The sequence below is a fragment of the Perognathus longimembris genome, chromosome 7, assembly GCF_023159225.1.
Source record: "Perognathus longimembris pacificus isolate PPM17 chromosome 7, ASM2315922v1, whole genome shotgun sequence".
In the NCBI taxonomy this organism is placed as follows: domain Eukaryota; kingdom Metazoa; phylum Chordata; class Mammalia; order Rodentia; family Heteromyidae; genus Perognathus; species Perognathus longimembris.
Window position 1 is genome coordinate 18,854,417 of NC_063167.1, and position 10,406 is coordinate 18,864,822.

The 10,406-nt window shown below is 50.0% G+C and overlaps 1 long non-coding RNA gene across 1 annotated transcript; it reads left to right on the top strand.

Moving 5' to 3' along the window:
* Positions 1–1,974: 1,974 nt before the first annotated feature.
* LOC125354256 lies at positions 1,975–8,944 on the top strand. The gene is made up of 3 exons (XR_007211471.1): positions 1,975–2,100; positions 8,318–8,323; positions 8,934–8,944. It is a non-coding gene; the product is annotated as an uncharacterized LOC125354256 (long non-coding RNA).
* The last annotated feature ends 1,462 nt before the right edge of the window (positions 8,945–10,406 follow it).

Genomic DNA, 10,406 nt, shown 5'->3' on the forward strand with positions numbered 1-10,406 from the left:
TCAAAGCCAGCCCAAGCAAATCCAAAAGATTCTTATCGCCAATCAACAACCAAGGGCCAGAACTGGATATGTGGCTTAAATAGTAAAGCCCTAGCCTTGAGGGAAAAAAATGATCAGGGACAGTGCCCAGGCCCTGAGTTCCAGGACCAGCTCCAGGAGAGAGAGAGAGATATAGAGAGAGAGACAGAGACAGAGACAGAGACAGAGAGATCAAGCACTTGGCTCACCCCTGTAATCCTAGCTACACAGGAAGCTGAGATCTGAAAATTAAAGTTCAAAACCAGTCTGAGAAGAAAAGTCTGACAGACACTATCTCCAATTAACCAGCAAAAACAAGCTGGACTGGAGGCACAACTCAAGTGGTAGAACATTAGCTACACGTGAAAAAGCTGACTAAGAGTTAGAGGCCGAGAATTTAAGTCTGGGTACACACACACACACACACACACACACACACACACACACACACACACACACACACACACCAGCCAGCCCATAGTTGCTGTTACATGTCTGGCTGGCTCCCACTTTGGGGCCATCACTGGCCACAGCCTGGGAGAGCAAGCCCCTGAGCTCTGAGAACATAGCCTTCCATTACAAGCCAGGGATTATGAAGTGCAGATGCAATGAAGCAGGCTCTCTGTACAACGAGCTCTCAAGCGGGAAGACAGGCCAGAGGTGGGTGACAAGTGTCTGACACCTGCCTATGTACTTCCGTTTCATATCGTTGTGATGCTTCTCCAGCTGAGCGGCAGCCGGGGCTCCAGTGGCATGAAATCAGGCAGATAAAAGCCGGAGCAAAGGGCATGGAGACCTTGACTCCCGGTTAGTTTAGCCCTAGCTCTCCCCGAGACGAGGCAGAGCATTAAGCCCCTGAAGTCAATACTGGAATGGATCAGGCCTGAAGGCAGAGAGAAGAGACTCCCACAAAATTGCCTCTTTCTTGACAGTGACATGCTGCTGCTGACTCTTTGGGAAAAGAAGCACGAAGGCAGTTCCATACAGCTGTGCAGGGAGCCCAAGCTGCTGGCCGTGGAGTCTGAGGGCTAAGTAAGCTACACCTACTATGCGCCAGCCCAGAGCAAGTGCCAGAAAGGCAGGCAAGACCCCCCCCAGCCCCCCCCTTCCCAGAGACAACCATCACAACAAAGTTAAACTAAAAACTATCCTCTTCATTCCATTCCTTATCTGTTGAATGTACAGCCAGCTCTATCCTAAATTCTCCACATGCAGTTTGTTGGGTTTTTTTTTAATTCTCAAAAATAGCTTCTGAAGCCAGGCACCAGTGGCTCACATCTGTAATCCTAGCTACTCAGGAGGCTGAGATCTGAGGATCACGGTTCAAAGCCAGGCAGGAAAGTCCATGAAAGTCTTATCTCCAATTAACCACCAGAAAACCGGAAGTGGCGCTGTGGCTCAAGTGGTAGAGCGATAGCCTTGAGCTGAAGAATTCAGGGACAGCACACCCACCCAGAATTCAAGCCCCATGACTGACAAACACACACAACAACAACAACAACAACATCATCATTCCACAGCAAATCTGGGGCCAGGACTCCCTTCCCAACTTCAGGTTCCCTAGAAAACAACTAAAAAGCATTGAACCCTGTGAGCTTTTGCATTCAGGCTTGCTGAACATTTGCTGGGCCAGGAAGACCTCCGGCCATCGGGTATCCATTAATCAATACCTTTAAATAAGCCAATACTTAGATCCACTACCAGGCAGATGCTAATGTAAGGTACTAAGTAAGCACACAGTACTACTGCCCTGAGGACAAAAGGTTTGGATTCTAAAGTGCCTCTTCTGCCCCCACCCCCACCCCTCCCCTGCTGTGTCTCTCCTGGTTCTTCTATCCTTAAATTCTATTGAAACTATATTAAAGATTTCAATGAACTGTAACTAACAATAAGTAAAATCAAAAACCCACAGACATCAAATGTCTGCTTTGATACCCGGAAGACGAAATGTTTTCAATATACTTCGTATGTTTTTAATATTTGAAGAGGATGTTTTGCATCTGTGCACTTATTTTTTTCAACCTTATTTTACAAGTTCCTCTACTATGATGAATAGAGAAACTTAAGATAATTCACTAGCTGGTCATGAGAGGATTTAGAAACGTATATGGAACCAAATCTCCTGCAAACCAAAACGGGAACTCACATCTAATATATTTCGCTGTCATGGTCAAAGACTGTTTACTGCTGCCAAAATTGCCAAATAAATGATTTTAATAAAACTGGATTTGAACCCAAAGGAAAAAAAAAAGGAGAGAAAGCAAAATAGCTTCTGAAGTCAAAAACTACAAAAGAGGAAAGTTAGGTTCAGAGGAGTCATAAACATTGCCCAGGCAGAACTTTGTGAAACGCAACACCTGACTGGAGCACAGGGCTTCTCTCTGTGTCTTCTACACCTCACATGCTGCTCTGGAATTCTAAAGGGACTCGGGAACTGAGTGCCACTGAGTGCCAACCCTAGCGGATCATTAAACCAATACAATTGCCCAGGTACCTGTCCTGGGTCCACACCCAGGGAAAAGGTTGAGTCTTTTGTTTTCTGTTTTAATTCCCACAAATGAGAAAGAAAGTGCATTATTTATCTTTCTGCTCCTGGCTTATTTCACTTAGCATAATGTACTCCAGTACTGCCCATTTTGCTACAAATGATAGGATTTCCTCCTCCTCCTCTTCCTCTTTCTTCCTCCTTCTTCCTCTTCTTTTTCTCTTCCTCCTTCTCAGTCTGCTTTTCTTCTCCTTCTACTTCTTCTGTACTGAGGATTAAACTCATACTTGGGAGGCAGGCACTCTGCCACTTAAGCCATGTCCCCAGCCCTCATTCTTCTTCATGGCTCAGTAATACTCCACTGTATGTATGTATGTATCTATGTATCTATGTATCTATGTATCTATGTGTATGTTACTTTCTCTGTCTCTTCATCCTCCTTTCTTCCACCCTCTACTTTTTCCTCCCTTCCTTCCCTTCCCCCTCATTCCCACCCTCCTTCCTTCTCTCTCACCTCTCTCTCCCTCACTCTCTCCCTCCTTCTACCCCCAGCACCCATCCAGCTTCTTCTATAGCCCCAGCTGCACTTTTAGCCTCAGGACCACAAGAACAAAGGAAAATTGGAGCCCCAACCTCAGGACCCCTGACCCCACTGCTGATAACAGGACCGATAATCCAGGAGGAAGAGAAATCACCAAGAAACCCAGCAAATGAATCAAACCACTGCAGTCTACATAAAGGAAATCCAAGAAAAAAGTAGGATGGTGCGCAAGGCCGCGAGATCTTACTGCAAAAGCGCTCCCCACTGCAGTGAGAATGGAAACACCAGCCGAACCCCAGCATCCTCACTCCTTGCTGGTTGAGACTGTGTCCACCTTGATCCTCAACTCCCCCCATGCACCTGTTGAAAAAAAAAAACCTTAAAAATAGCCTCTAATGCTAGGCATCGTTGGCTCCTGGCTACTCAGGAGGCTGATATCTGAGGATCGCAGTTTGAAGTTAGCCCAGACAGGAAAGTTCATGAGACTCTTCTCTCCAATTAAACATTCCCCAAAAGAAAAGAAAAAAATAGAATTATAGGGATGGCTCAGATGGTAGAACAATACCCGTGAGCAAAATAGCAAAAACACAGGATAGGGCCCAGGCCCTGAGTTCAAGCCCCAGTGCCAATACAAAGCAAACAAATCAAAAATCAACAGTGTGGGGCTGGGGATACAGCCTAGTGGCAAGAGTGCCTGCCCCGATACACGAGGCCCTAGGTTCGATTCCCCAGCACCACATACACAGAAAACGGCCAGAAGCGGCGCTGTGGCTCAAGTGGCAGAGTGCTAGCCTTGAGCGGGAAGAAGCCAGGGACAGTGCTCAGGCCCTGAGTCCAAGGCCCAGGACTGGCCAAAAAAAAAAAAAAAAATCAACAGTGTGGTTTTTCCACAGCATGGGGAGCAGAATGTGCGCAGGTGCCTGGGTCTGAACCCAGCCAGGGGGCCATGGCTCTCCCGGGTCACCAGCTGCCCAGCCCAGGGTCACCTAAGTCCTGGCTGCTGCTCTCAAAGCCCTGGGCTTCTATCCCCATCCCAAACAGCAGACATCTCTTTTCTCCTTGCTTGGCTTTGCCTTGCTCTCCCTTTTATTTTCTCCCTCGTCCCTCACTCTCATTTGCTGCCTGAAATCTCTGGGAACTGAGAATCGTGAGCTCCAAACAGTACAGCCTGCCTTTAATCAGGACCTAATTCCTTTATCCCAGAGCTCAGAGACGGAGTCTTCCAAAGGACAAAGGCCTGAAGACACTGACCATAATTAACATTTCTCTCCTTTGCAGGAAACAGGAATTATTCCGGGGCACAGATGTCTGCTTTTAAGAGCTTTAACAGGACAGACCCTGAGGATTCAGCCCATGGATTAGCAGAGACCCCACCAGGCAAAGCAAGAATTCAGTGGAAAGGAAGCCGCCACGCTGAGAGAGAGCGGGAGCCTCGAGGCAGGACTAGGGAGACCCCATGATGGGCCAGAGCCAGCCAGGACTCCTCTACTTAGATGAATATCAGCTTTGAGTCTCCGAGGGAGAAAGGGAGAGAGGGCAGGAGGAAGAGAGGGAGAGAAGGAGGGAGAGAGAGCTTTCTTTCCAATGAGATGACTACAGAAAAATGACTATGGAATAAAGAGACTGCTGTTTCGTGTTTTAGCTCCACAATCTACCTCAATAAAACTAAAGCCCCTGTTCCCTGCTTGCATGCCTCTCTCTACTCAGGAAAGAGGGAAAAAGAAGGGGAGAGAGAGAAAGAACGAGAGAGAGAGAGAGAGAGAGAGAGCGCACAGGCAGCTTTGCCTAAGTCACACACAAGGCAGAGGGGCAGTTGTAGCTTCCAGGATCCTGCCATTGATGCTTAGTTACCAAGTGACAAGGCAAAGTGGGATCCAGGGGCTCCTGCGGACCTAAAGGGATTCCCAGAGCCTTCATCCTCAGGTGTTGTGACAGTGAAATTGTTGTGTTGTTGATTGTATTTATTTCTATACTTTTTATGCCTGGCATGGGATCCAAGGCCTCTCACATGCCAGGCAATCATCCTACCACTGAACTATGCCCTAGCCCTGATTACCTGTTTCCCATCAGCTGAGGCCAGAGTTGCTCCTGGGACCTGGACTGTGCAGAGAAAGGCTGAATGGCAAGCTGACCACACCTGAACACACATAAATGGATGCACTGAGGGTGAACATGTAAGTTGGCTGTTGGCTGAAGAAAACGAATGGATGAGTGGATAGATGGATGGATGGATGGATGGATGGATGGATGGATGGATGGATGGATGGATGGATGATGGATGATGGGTCATTGATGAGTAGTGGATGGATGGATGGGTGAATGGATGGATGGATGGATGGATAATAGATGCATGATGGGTAGATGATTAAGTGATGTTGGTGGGTGAGTGGGTGGATAGGTGGATTGATGGATGGTTTCAATGGGTGAAGATGGATAATGGATGAATGGATAATGATGGAGATGTGTGATAAGGTGATTGATAGTTGATGGATGGATGGATGGTTTAGATGGATGAATGGATAATGATGCATGGTAGGTAGGTGATAGATGGTTGATAGATGGATGGATGAATGGATGATAGGTGGATGGCAGATAGACAGATGGATAATGATGTATGGTGGGTTTGAACAATGGATAATGGATGATGGATGGATGGTGGATGATTTAGATGGATGGTGACAGATAATAAACGAATGGATGAATGGTTGGTGGATGGACAGGTGGATGGATGGTGGATAGAGGCATGGATGGATGATGGATGGATGCTAAATGAATAGATGGATGATTACAGATCAGTGAATGAGTGGGTGGGTAGACAGATGATGATAGATGATGAATGAATGGATGGTTGATGGGTAGATGTGTGGGTAGATAATAGATGGATGGATGATAATGAATAAATTATTTCAAATCAATGAATGGGTGGGTGGGTAGACAGATGGGTGAATGGATGGCAGATGATGTATGGTGGGTAGGTGCTAGGTGGTTGGTTGTTGGTAGATGGATGGATGGATGATGGGAGGATGTTGGATGGTAGATGAATGGATGGTGATGGAAGGATAGTGGATGGATGGATGGATGAGGGGTGGATGATGGATGGTAGATGACTAGATGCTGATGGATGGTCGGTGGATGGATGGTGGATAGATGGATGGATGAGGGGTGGATAATGGATAGTAGATGAATGGATGGTGATGGATGGTTGGTGGATGGATAGTGCATGCATGACGGATGGATGGATGGATGGATGGATGGATGGATGGATGGATGTGGATGATGGATGGTAGATGACTGGATTGTGATGGATGGTTGGTGGATGGATAATGCATGGATGATGGATGGATGGATGGATGATGGGTGGATGATGGATGGTAGATGACTAGATGCTGATGGATGGTCGGTGGATGGATGGTGGATAGATGGATGGATGGATGGATGATGGATGGATGGATGGATGGATGAATGGATGGATAGATGGATGGATGGATGATGTGTGGATGATGGATGGATGGATGGATGATGGGTGGATGATGAATGGTAGATGACTGGATTGTGATGGATAGTTGGTGGATGGATGATGATGGATGCTTGGTGGATGGATGAGACAGGAGCTGCATATCTAACACTCAGAGCTTGTTTCAGCCATCCAGAAATTAAATCAAACCTGTTCCCACCTGACTGACAGAACCTCACCCCACAAGAGGACAGAATCTCACAGGATTAAGCCCTACTACCACTCAGCGTCCTGCTGCACCTTTTCTGGCTGCTCCTCACAGCCACACCCTTCAGAAGGGGACCTTGTGGCCCCAGACTCCTGTCAGGGCCAGGGCAGAGTTCCAAAAGGCTGTACCACCACCCAGCGGGTGGCTGAGTGGGTTCCAGCCAGGCCTGCCTGTCCAGCAGGGCCCTCTGGTGGAGCTCTGCTGACAATGAGGGGCTGAGCTCCCAGTGCCAAGCCGTAATCCTCTCACTCAGTGCAAAGATGACGGAGACACTGGTGCAAGCACAGCAGCCAAAGCAAGCCACTTGTGACCAGCCCCATCCAGTGCTCCTCCCTCAGTGCTCCATCCTCCTCCTCTTATCTCAGGCTGCCACACCCCACAAGCTGCTGCTCATCCTGTGGGACAGAGGAAGACACTGAGGCTCACAGGGGTGCAGCAACCTGCCCAGGGCCCTCAGCCACAGGCTAGACCCCAAGCCCTTTACACCAGAGGTGTCCACAAGCTCTAGAGGCTTCTCCCCCTCCCCACCCCATCTTCAACCCTCACATCTGAAACAGCATGGCCTCCCTGGGTCTCTCTCTTTTTTTTTTTTTTTTTTGGCCAGTCCTGGGCCTTGGACTCAGGGCCTGAGCACTGTCCCTGGCTTCCTTTTTGCTCAAGGCTAGCACTCTGCCACTTGAGCCACAGCGCCACTTCTGGCCATTTTCTGTATATGTGGTGCTGGGGAATCAAACCCAGGGCCTCATGTATGCGAGGCAGGCACTCTTGCCACTAGGCCATATCCCCAGCCCCTCCCTGGGTCTCTTTAAACTGCCCAGAAATGAGGTTTATTCCCCCTCAATGTACCTCATCCTAAGCAGTAATGTCATGAAATTAAGAGCTCAATGTCCTAATTGCTCATGGGAATTTTCTCTAATGCTCATTAAAACAAACATTTGGCTGGTACCATACAAACTCTAAAAATATTTGTCCATGCTCAACCTCAAGTCACCTCTCAGATCCCCAGTGAGCAACTTCCTGCAAGACTCCAGAAGAGGGGGGGACGGGGTGGGGGAAGGAGGAGGAGGAGGAGGAGGACGAGGACGACAACAACGATGACGACGAGGAGGAGGACGAGGAGGAGGGAGAAAATGGAAGAAGGAGAAGGAAGGAGCTGGGAGGAGGAGGAGGAAAGAACTGGAAGACAGAGGGAGAAATAGGAGGATGAAGGAAGAAGTAGGAGATAGAGAGATAGGAGAAACTGGGAGGCAGAAGAAAAGGGAAGGAGGACCTGGGAAGAAGAGAGAGGGGGAGGAGGGGACTGAAAGGAGCTAAGTGGGAAGAGGAGGGAAAAAGATGATGGAAGGAAGGAGCTGGGCCAAGTAGGAGGAGATGGGAGGAGCTAGGAGAGGAAGGAGGAGGAGTTTCCAGAAGGTAGAAATGTCCAGACTTCTCTCTTCCTCCTGGGGCAGCTCCACCCTGCCAGCTGCTCCCAGCTGGCCCTCCACAGCTGCTGGGATCGTGGCTGACCACAGGTCACTTGAAAGAAGCCCCACGGGGAAGGGACTGGAGGCTGTGGTGGCCCCTGAGAATGGGATGTGGCGGGGTAGACTGGAGCCCCACACCTCCCAGCCCCTGCGGGAGGCCCAGGCAAGGAACTGAACTCCCAGTGTGCTCCACCACAGGTTGGAGGCTCTGGGGCCCTTTCCGGCCAGGGACTCCTGCCTGGAATGGAAACTGCAAGGGAAATCTGACACCAAGGGGGCGGGGAGCTCCCTCCCAAATGGTGGCCACCTGTCCAAGCAGCCACTAGGCCAGCCTGCTGTGGGAGAGGGGAGCAGGCAGAGGCTTTGAGGGGCCTTCCAGCCTCTTCCATCCAGGGTCACAGCCAACTTGGAGCAGGCCCACAGGGAGGACCAGCAGGGACACCACCTAGAACCCCAAGGGCACCCAGGGCAGTAGAGGGAGGCTGGCTCAGGGCTGCACGGAACAGACAGGCCTGGGCGCTTCTATGGCTGCCTGGAGCTCCTCTGCCCTCTGAGCCTTGCTTCAGCCTGCAGAACAAGACTGTCCCACAGGGATGGGAGGAAGGAAGGAAGCTGGCACTTCCCAGAGCCTTGTTCAGCTTGTAGAAAGCACAAGCAGAGCTGGGCACTGGTGGTTCACACCTGTCATTCTAGCTACGAAGAAAGGCTGAGATCTAAAGTGTCGTGGTTCAAAGGCAACTGAGGCAGAAAAATTCATGACCTTCTACTTTCAAAATAACCAGCAAAAAGTAGGCCTGGAGGTGTGATTCCAGCGATAGAGTCAAGCAATCAAACAGCACAAACATCAAGTACTTGGTTCAAATTCTGGTACTTCCATTTTTTTTTAAAGTACAAATAGGTCCTAGCTATCATATCTGTACATTTATCCTCAGTAATTACTCTTTATAGAAATACAATATAATTATAGTTTTCTGTCATAGTACATGTACTTATTCCCATTTCATGCTTATTTCTACATGTTTATTATTTACAGTTGTACTTCACTTTCCATGTAAGTGTTTAACAGGCTGTGTACTTATTACTCTCAATATGCTATGAATGTATACACCTCTCAGTATCTGTTAGGACTATGGGAAACAGAAGGAGCGGATTTGTTCTCTCCTTCTCCCACTCAGAGTCCCTAGAAACTCCTTAAAAATGCAACTTCCAGAAGGAAGGGGTGACATTGTCCAAAAACCAATGTGCTCTTTGCCTGACCCCTCTGTACATCACCTTCATAAGAACAATTTTTAAAAGATTTTTAAGTGCAAGTTCCAGAGCCACTTCATCTTCCAGCTTCTTTGGCCAGCAGTCAGCCCTGGAAAGGGCAGTGGGAACTGGGGTCTCCGGAGGGGACCCCCGCATGACTGCATCCTCCCATGAACCCGCACAGACCAGGCACCCATGCTGTGGAGCCGGGGCGGCCAGCACAATGGAGAGTCCAGCTCGCTGGACACCCACAGGGCAACTTAGTGAGGACCGGTGATGGGCTTCGCTTGGAACCTTCTGAACGCTGCCTGCACCCCCAGCTGCTGGCACTTCAGCCCAGCCAGCCACCCCCACACTGCCCCTAGACTCAGGCCCCCCCCCCAGGTCCCACAGTCTCCTGACCCTTCACAGGGCAGAAGGGACAGGAAGAACGGCAAGGGGTCACGGGGCACCAGGAGTCTGGGAGGGCACCCAGAAGGGAGGAAATGAGGTGCCACCACCAGGGAGGGCCTGGGACCGAAGCTTGTCCTGTGGAGGAGTCACCACCGCCTCAAGGAAGCCTGCGGGAGCCTGAGGCTGAACCCAGCCCTGCGCCCGGCCCCAGCCCTGGCCCCGGCCCTGACACTGCAGGAAGGGGGCCCAGGATGGCCAGTGTCTGCCCTGTCTGGTGCGCCCTCTCCTTGCACTTCACACACCGCCTCACCCCACCCTGTCCACCAGGGACAGGGACAATCCTCCCCCCTACCTAGGGCAGCAGCTGGGTCCCCAGGGTCCAGTGGCACCCCAGGGACAGCTGACCCACAGTGCCAAGGCTTGGGACTATAGCCATGGTCCTCCACAGCATCTGTTTTGGGGTCCCCCAGACTCCTCTGCATGAGTGCTTGACACCCCCTCCCACACCAGGCCCAGGGAGTTTGCTTCAGAAC